A 10,866-nucleotide genomic window follows, 5' to 3' on the forward strand; every position below is an offset into this window, starting at 1 on the left:
TTTCAACCATAACCTAATCAACTTATATTGTATATTATGTAATCTTGAGATACCATAGACACGTATACAATGTTTCGACCTATCATGTCGACCCATCTATATATATACATTGCGGAACAACCATAGACACTCTATATGTGAATGTTGGAGTTAGCTATATAGGGTTGAGGTTGATTCCAAAATATATATATAGTTTGAGTTGTGATCAATACTGAGATACGTATACACTGGGTCGTGGATTGATTCAAGATAATATTTATCGATTTATTTCTGTACATCTAACTGTGGACAACTAGTTGTAGGTTACTAACGAGGACAACTGACTTAATAAACTTAAAACATCAAAATGTATTAAAAGTATTGTAAATATATTTTGAACATACTTTGATATATATGTATATATTGTTATAGGTTCGTGAATCAACCAGTGACCAAGTCTTACTTCCCGACGAAGTAAAAATCTGTGAAAGTGAGTTATAGTCCCACTTTTAAAATCTAATATTTTTGGGATGAGAATACATGCAGGTTTTATAAATGATTTACAAAATAGACACAAGTACGTGAAACTACATTCTATGGTTGAATTATCGAAATCGAATATGCCCCTTTTTATTAAGTCTGGTAATCTAAGAATTAGGGAACAGACACCCTAATTGACGCGAATCCTAAAGATAGATCTATTGGGCCTAACAAACCCCATCCAAAGTACCGGATGCTTTAGTACTTCGAAATTTATATCATATCCGAAGGGTGTCCCGGAATGATGGGGATATTCTTAAATATGCATCTTGTTAATGTCGGTTACCAGGTGTTCACCATATGAATGATTTTTATCTCTATGTATGGGATGTGTATTGAAATATGAAATCTTGTGGTCTATTATTATGATTTGATAATATATAGGTTAAACCTATAACTCACCAATATTTTTGTTGACGTTTTAAGCATGTTTATTCTCAGGTGATTATTAAGAGCTTCCGCTGTCGCATACTTAAATAAGGACGAGATTTGGAGTCCATGCTTGTATGATATTGTGTAAAAACTGCATTCAAGAAACTTATTTCGTTGTAACATATTTGTATTGTAAACCATTATGTAATGGTCGCGTGTAAACAGGATATTTTAGATTATCATTATTTGATAATCTACGTAAAGCTTTTTATACCTTTATTGATGAAATAAAGGTTATGGTTTGTTTTAAAATGAATGCAGTCTTTGAAAAACGTCTCATATAGAGGTCAAAACCTCGCAACGAAATCAATTAATATGGAACGTTTTTAATCAATAAGAACGGGACATTTTAGTTGGTATCCGAGCGTTGGTCTTAGAGAACAAGAAAATTTGCATTAGTGTGTCTTATCGAGTTTGTTAGGATGCATTAGTGAGTCTGGACTTCGACCGTATTTTCTTTAAAAATGATTGCTTAACATTTTTGTTGGAAACTATATATTATTAACATGTAAATATTATGTGATATATTAATCTCTTAACGTGTTTGATATTATGTGATAGATGTCTACCTCTAGAACAAGTCCCATTGACTCACCTAATAATAATGAAGAGTCAAATGTAAATTGGAATGATTTGTGGACTGATTCACAAGTTCCCGAATCGGAACCGGAAGAAGAATCGGAACCGGAAGAAGAAATAGAACCAGTGGGAGAAATAATAAAACGGTTAAGTAGAAGAAAATCCTCAACCAACCGGCCAAAGTTAATTATGGTCAATGGTGTTTCCGCCAAGGAAGCAAAGTATTGGGAGGATTACCAATTCTTCGATGAATCGGATCCCGACAAGGATTCCGATGATGTTATAAAAATTACCCCAACACAATTTAATAAGGCAAAAGAGAACAATAAGAGAAAGGGCATAAAAATAGAGAAATTTGATTCCAAACCCGATGAACTTTATATGTATCGTCAACACCCGTATTTCTTAAGTTGTGACAATAACCCGGGAACCTCTAAACCACCAGGTTTTTCTAAACCAATGTGGAAAACGACGGCTCGTATTAGGGGAACATCATATATCCCTAGAAACTCGGCAAAACGAACCAAAATCGAAGAAGAAGAAACGAGCGAATCGGAATAAGATAGTTGTATTCGTGTGGTGTAATATATGTAATATAGTGTGCTTATGCTTTATGATATATGAAAAAATTGCTTGTATTAATAAGTATTTTTTTTTATGAATCTAACTCTTGTCTATTTTACAGTATAAAAACACAAAATGGATAGACAACCCAATATTTTAAGAGACCTACCCGGAGACATGATTGATGAAATCTTGTCTAGAGTCGGTCAGAATTCCTCGGCACAACTATTTAAGGCGAGATCAGTTTGTAAGACATTCGAAGAACGTTCCAAGAATCCCTTGGTTTATAAAAGGCTTTCGTTCGAAAGATGGGGGATATCACATTGGGAAATCCATAAGTTACGATGTGTTTACTTTGACGCATATATTGCGGGGAACCCAAATGCTATTTTACGCAACGGGTTAAGAAATTATTTTGACTCAATATATCTGAATATAGGACTTCGTGATTTAGAAAAAGCGGCTAACATGCAACATAAAGAAGCATGTTATGCTTACGGGTTAGTAATGTTCGCTTCTCACCAAAGTGAGAACAAGAACATCGGGCTACAACTATTAAACAAAACATTCTCACAAGTGACGGACTCAGTAGTTGGGGTGAGAAACAAGGTTTTTAGATTGTTACGGGACTGTTAGACATTACGTAACCCTCGTCACTTTGATGACGTTACAACACGCTGTCTTATCAATGGCTATAACGGTTATGTTCCACAAGACCAAGGATGGGAAGTAGTCCTAGTAAAACCAGAATGCATGACTTGTTTCTGGACGTATGAATTACATGTCTTTATTGACTTTGCTGAACGACTTATGTACTAGCTAGAATTATCTTCACAACTATCTTGTATCAAAGTTATTGTGTGCTATATTTCATGTTATATGTAAAATAAGCGGTATTATAAATTTGTAAAATATTATGAAAAAGTTTGAACGCGAAATATTATTATAATCAGTTTTTCATATAGAATTGTAGTAGTTGAATTGTATATATTAGCTATTAAGTATGAACTTAACGGGTAGGTACTACCCGAATTTAAACTTATAAAATGCTAATATGAAGAAAAAGCTTTTATAAATGAGTTCATATTATGCTACGAGATACTATTGACTACTCTTAATATTCTGTATGATTAACTTGTTTCATTTGACTATTTGAAGGAAATGGCACCGACTACTCGACAAACCATGAATATGAGCGAAGAGGAATTTCGTACCTTTCTTGCTGCAAACATAGCCGCAGTACAGGCTGCGCTACATACCAACAATAACCTTGGATCTAGCAGTACAGGAAATCGTGTAGGATGCACCTACAAAGAATTCACTGCCTGCAAACCTTTGGAATTTGATAGAACCGAAGGACCGATCGGATTGAAACGGTGGACCGAGAAGGTCGAATCGGTGTTTGCCATAAGTAAGTGTACTGAAGAGGACAAAGTGAAGTACGCTACGCATACCTTCACAGGTACTGCGTTAACATGGTGGAATACCTATCTAGAGCAAGTGGGACAAGTTGATGCTTACGCACTACCGTGGTCAGCATTCAAGCACTTGATGAACGAGAAGTACCGTCCCAGAACCGAGGTCAATAAGCTCAAGACAGAACTTAGAGGGTTACGAACCCAAGGATTTGATATTACCACGTATGAAAGACGATTCACAGAATTGTGCCTATTGTGTTCGGGAGCGTTCGAAGATGAGGAAGAGAAGATCGACGCGTTTATGAAAGGATTACCGGAAAGAATCCAAGAAGATATAAGTTCACACGAGCCCGTCTCCATACAATAGGCATGTAGAATGGCTAACAAACTAGTGAACCAGATTGAGGAAAGAATTAAAGAACAGGCGACTGAAGAGGCCAATGTGAAGCAAGTTAAAAGAAAGTGGGAGGAAAACGGTGATAAGAATCACCAATACAACAACAACAGCAATTACAACAATAATCGCAACAACTATCCCAACAATCGCAACATCAATCGCAACTACAACAAACGGCCCAACAACAACAACAACAACAACAACAACAACAACAACAGCAACTACAACAATCATCCCAACAACAATAACAACCGCAACAACAACAATAATCAGAAGCAGCTATGCCAAAGGTGTGAAAAGTATCACTCGGGGTTCTGCACCAAATTTTGCAACAAGTGTAAAAGAAATGGTCATAGCGCGGTGAAGTGTGAGGTCTACGGACCAGGGGTTAACAGAACGAAAGGAACAAATGGTGTCGGAACGAGTAATGGTGGAGCAAGTAGTGTCGGAGCAAGTTATGCCAATGTAGTTTGTTATAAATGTGGAAAACTGGGCCAAATTATTAGAAATTGCCCGAACCAGGAGAACACGAATGGACAAGGCCGCGGAAGAGTTTTTAATATTAATGCGGCAGAGGCACAGGAAGACCCGGAGCTTGTTACGGGTATGTTTCTTATTGACAATAAATCTGCTTACGTTTTATTTGATTCGGGTGCGGATAGAAGCTATATGAGTAGAGATTTTTGTGCTAAATTAAGTTGTCCATTGACGCCTTTGGATAGTAAATTTTTACTCGAATTAGCAAATGGTAAATTAATTTCAGCAAATAATATATGTCGGAATCGAGAAATTAAACTGGTTAGCGAAACATTTAAGATTGACTTGATACCAGTAGAGTTAGGGAGTTTTGATGTGATAATTGGTATGGACTGGTTGAAAGAAGTGAAAGCAGAGATCGTTTGTTACAAAAATGCAATTCGCATTATACGAGAAAAAGGAAAACCCTTAATGGTGTACGGAGAAAAGGGAAACACGAAGCTACATCTTATTAGTAATTTGAAGGCACAAAAACTAATAAGAAAAGGTTGCTATGCTGTTCTAGCACACGTCGAGAAAGTACAAACTGAAGAAAAGAGCATCAATGATGTTCCCGTCGCAAAAGAATTTCCCGATGTATTTCCGAAAAAATTACCGGGATTACCTCCACATCGATCCGTTGAATTTCAAATAGATCTTGTACCAGGAGCTGCACCAATAGCTCATGCTCCTTACAGACTCGCACCCAGCGAGATGAAAGAACTGCAAAGACAATTACAAGAACTTTTAAAGCGTGGTTTCATTCGACCAAGCACATCACCGTGGAGAGCTCCTGTTTTGTTTGTCAAGAAGAAAGATGGTACATTCAGGTTGTGTATTGACTACCGAGAGTTGAACAAACTTACCATCAAGAACCGCTACCCACTACCGAGATTCGACAACTTATTTGATCAACTACAAGGCTCGTCTGTTTATTCAAAGATTGACTTACGTTCCGGGTATCATCAAATGCGGGTGAAAGAAGATGATATTCTAAAGACTGCTTTCAGAACATGTTACGGTCATTACGAGTTTATGGTCATGCTATTTGGTTTGACTAATGCACCAGCTGTGTTCATGGACCTTATGAACCGAGTGTGTGGACCATACCTTGACAAGTTTGTCATTGTTTTCATTGATGACATACTTATTTACTCAAAGAATGACCAAGAACACGGTGAACATTTGAGAAAGGTGTTAGAAGTATTGAGGAAGGAAGAATTGTACGCTAAATTTTCAAAGTGTGCATTTTGGTTGGAAGAAGTTCAATTCCTCGGTCACATAGTGAACAAAGAAGGTATTAAGGTGGATCCGGTAAAGATAGAAACTGTTGAAAAGTGGGAAACCCCGAAAACTCCGAAACACATACGCCAGTTTTTAGGAATAGCTGGTTACTACAGAAGGTTCATCTAAGACTTTTCCAGAATAGCAAAACCCTTGAATGCATTAACGCATAAAGGGAAGAAATTTGAATGGAAGGATGAACAAGAGAAAGCGTTTCAGTTATTGAGGAAAAAGCTAACTGCGGCACCTATATTGTCATTGCCTGAAGGGAATGATGATTTTGTGATTTATTGTGACGCATCAAAGCAAGGTCTCGGTTGTGTATTAATGCAACGAACGAAGGTGATTGCTTATGCGTCTAGACAATTGAAGATTCACGAACAAAATTATACGACTCATGATTTGGAATTAGGCGCGGTTGTTTTTGCATTAAAGACTTGGAGGCACTACTTATATGGGGTCAAAAGTATTATATATACCGACCACAAAAGTCTTCAACACATATTTAATCAAAAACAACTGAATATGAGGCAGCGTAGGTGGATTGAATTGTTGAATGATTACGACTTTAAGATTCGTTATCACCCGGGGAAGGCAAATGTGGTAGCCGACGCCTTGAGCAGGAAGGACAGAGAACCCATTCGAGTAAAATCTATGAATATAATGATTCACAATAACCTTACTACTCAAATAAAGGAGGCGCAACAAGGAGTTTTAAAAGAGGGAAATTTAAAGGATGAAATACTCAAAGGATCGGAGAAGCATCTTAATATTCGGGAAGACGAAACCCGGTATAGGGCTGAAAGGATTTGGGTACCAAAATTTGGAGATATGAGAGAAATGGTACTTAGAGAAGCTCATAAAACCAGATACTCAATACATCCTGGAACGGGGAAGATATACAAGGATCTCAAGAAACAATTTTGGTGGCCGGGTATGAAAGCCGATGTTGCTAAATGTAGTGACCCGAACTTTTCCATGTTTATATATATTAATTGAGATTGATATTTACATGATTAAATGTTTCCAACATGTTAAGCAATCAAACTTGTTAAGACTTGATTAATTGAAATAGGTTTCATATAGACAATTGACCACCCAAGTTGACCGGTGATTCACGAACGTTAAAACTTGTAAAAACTATATGATGACATATATATGGTTATATATATAGTTAACATGATATTATGATAAGTAAACATATCATTAATTATATTAACAATGAACTACATATGTAAAAACAAGACTACTAACTTAATGATTTTGAAACGAGACATATATGTAACGATTATCGTTGTAACGACATTTAATGTATATATATCATATTAAGAGATATTCGTACATCATAATATCATGATAATATAATAATTTAAAATCTCTTTTGATATTATAAACATTGGGTTAACAACATTTAACAAGATCGTTAACCTAAAGGTTTCAAAACAACATTTACATGTAACGACTAACGATGACTTAACGACTCAGTTAAAATGTATATACATGTAGTGTTTTAATATGTATTCATACACTTTTGAAAGACTTCAAGACACTTATCAAAATACTTCTACTTAACAAAAATGCTTACAATTACATCCTCGTTCAGTTTCATCAACAATTCTACTCGTATGCACCCGTATTCGTACTCGTACAATACACAGCTTTTAGATGTATGTACTATTGGTATATACACTCCAATGATCAGCTCTTAGCAGCCCATGTGAGTCACCTAACACATGTGGGAACCATCATTTGGCAACTAGCATGAAATATCTCATAAAATTACAAAAATATGAGTAATCATTCATGACTTATTTACATGAAAACAAAATAACATATCCTTTATATCTAATCCATACACCAACGACCAAAAACACCTACAAACACTTTCATTCTTCAATTTTCTTCATCTAATTGATCTCTCTCAAGTTCTATCTTCAATTTCTAAGTGTTCTTCATAAATTCCAAAAGTTCTAGTTTCATAAAATCAAGAATACTTTCAAGTTTGCTAGCTCACTTCCAATCTTGTAAGGTGATCATCCAACCTCAAGAAATCTTTGTTTCTTACAGTAGGTTATCATTCTAATACAAGGTAATAATCATATTCAAACTTTGGTTCAATTTCTATAACTATAACAATCTTATTTTAAGTGATGATCTTACTTGAACTTGTTTTCGTGTCATGATTCTGCTTCAAGAACTTCGAGCCATCCAAGGATCCATTGAAGCTAGATCCATTTTTCTATTTTCCAGTAGGTTTATCCAAGGAAGTTAAGGTAGTAATGATGTTCATAACATCATTCGATTCATACATATAAAGCTATCTTATTCGAAGGTTTAAACTTGTAATCACTAGAACATAGTTTAGTTAATTCTAAACTTGTTCGCAAACAAAAATTAATCCTTCTAACTTGACTTTTAAAATAAACTAAACACATGTTCTATATCTATATGATATGCTAACTTAATGATTTAAAACCTGGAAACACGAAAAACACCGTAAAACCGGATTTACGCCGTCGTAGTAACACCGCGGGCTGTTTTGGGTTAGTTAATTAAAAACTATGATAAACTTTGATTTAAAAGTTGTTATTCTGAGAAAATGATTTTTATTATGAACATGAAACTATATCCAAAAATTATGGTTAAACTCAAAGTGGAAGTATGTTTTCTAAAATGGTCATCTAGACGTCGTTCTTTCGACTGAAATGACTACCTTTACAAAAACGACTTGTAACTTATTTTTCCGACTATAAACCTATACTTTTTCTGTTTAGATTCATAAAATAGGGTTCAATATGAAACCATAGCAATTTGATTCACTCAAAACGGATTTAAAATGAAGAAGTTATGGGTAAAACAAGATTGGATAATTTTTCTCATTTTAGCTACGTGAAAATTGGTAACAAATCTATTCCAACCATAACTTAATCAACTTGTATTGTATATTATGTAATCTTGAGATACCATAGACACGTATACAATGTTTCGACCTATCATGTCGACACATCTATATATATTTCGGAACAACCATAGACACTCTATATGTGAATGTTGGAGTTAGCTATACAGGGTTGAGGTTGATTCCAAAATATATATAGTTTGAGTTGTGATCAATACTGAGATACGTATACACTGGGTCGTGGATTGATTCAAGATAATATTTATCGATTTATTTCTGTACATCTAACTGTGGACAACTAGTTGTAGGTTACTAACGAGGACAGCTGACTTAATAAACTTAAAACATCAAAATATATTAAAAGTGTTGTAAATATATTTTGAACATACTTTGATATATATGTATATATTGTTATAGGTTCGTGAATCAACCAGTGGCCAAGTCTTACTTCCCGACGAAGTAAAAATCTGTGAAGGTGAGTTATAGTCCCACTTTTAAAATCTAATATTTTTGGGATGAGAATACATGCAGGTTTTATAAATGATTTACAAAATAGACACAAGTACGTGAAACTACATTCTATGGTTGAATTATCGAAATCGAATATGCCCCTTTTTATTAAGTCTGGTAATCTAAGAATTAGGGAACAGACACCCTAATTGACGCGAATCCTAAAGATAGATCTATTGGGCTTAACAAACCCCATCCAAAGTACCGGATGCTTTAGTACTTCGAAATTTATATCATATCCGAAGGGTGTCCCGGAATGATGGGGATATTCTTATATATGCATCTTGTTAATGTCGGTTACCAGGTGTTCACCATATGAATGATTTTTATCTCTATGTATGGGATGTGTATTGAAATATGAAATCTTGTGGTCTATTGTTACGATTTGATATATATAGGTTAAACCTATAACTCACCAACATTTTTGTTGACGTTTAAAGCATGTTTATTCTCAGGTGAATATTAAGAGCTTCCGCTGTTGCATACTAAAATAAGGACAAGATTTGGAGTCCATGTTTGTATGATATTGTGTAAAAACTGCATTCAAGAAACTGATTTCGATGTAACATATTTGTATTGTAAACCATTATGTAATGGTCGTGTGTAAACAGGATATTTTAGATTATCATTATTTGATAATCTACGTAAAGCTTTTTAAACCTTTATTTATGAAATAAAGGTTATGGTTTGTTTTAAAAATGAATGCAGTCTTTGAAAAACGTCTCATATAGAGGTCAAAACCTCGCAACGAAATCAATTAATATGGAACGTTTTTAATCAATAAGAACGGGACATTTCAGTTGGTATCAGAGCGTTGGTCTTAGAGAACCAGAATTTTTCATTAGCGTGTCTTATCGAGTTTGTTAGGATGCATTAGTGAGTCTGGACTTCGACCGTGTTTACTTGAAAAATGATTGCTTAACAAATTTTGTTGGAAACTATATATTTTTAACATGTGAATATTATGTGATATATTAATCTCTTAACGCGTTTGATATTATGTGATAGATGTCTACCTTTAGAACAAGTCCCATTGACTCACCTAATAATAATGAAGAGTCAAATGTAAATTGGAATGATTCGTGGACTGATTCACAAGTTCCCGAAGAGGAACCGGAAGAAGAGTCGGAACCGGAAGAAGAATCGGAACCAGATGAAGAAATAGAACCGGTGGGGGAAATAATAAAACGGTTAAGTAAAAGAAAATCCTCAACCAACCGACCAAGGTTAATTATGGTCAATGGTGTTTCCGCCAAGGAAGCAAAATATTGGGAGGATTACCAATTCTCCGATGAATCGGATTCCGACGAGAATTCCGATGATGTTATAGAAATTACCCCAACTGAATTTAAAAAGGCTAAAGAAAATAATAAGGGAAAGGGCATAAAAATAGAGAAATCTAATTCCAACCCCGATGAACTTTATATGTATCGTCAACGCCCGAAGTCCTTAAGTTGTAACAATGACCCGGGAACCTCTAAACCACCAGGTTTTTTTAAACCAATGTGGACAACGACGGCTAGTATTAGGGGAACATCATATATCCCTAGAAACTTGGCAAAACGAACCAAAACCGAAGAAGAAGAAACGAGCGAGTCGGAATAAGATAGTTGTATTCATGTGGTGTAATATATGTAATATAGTGTTCGTATGCTTTATGATATATGTAAAAATTGCTTGTATTAATAAGTATTTTTTTTATGAATCTAACTCTTGTCTATTTTACAGTTTAAAAACACAAAATGGAT

The sequence above is a fragment of the Rutidosis leptorrhynchoides genome, chromosome 10 (assembly GCF_046630445.1).
Source record: "Rutidosis leptorrhynchoides isolate AG116_Rl617_1_P2 chromosome 10, CSIRO_AGI_Rlap_v1, whole genome shotgun sequence".
NCBI lineage: Eukaryota > Viridiplantae > Streptophyta > Magnoliopsida > Asterales > Asteraceae > Rutidosis > Rutidosis leptorrhynchoides.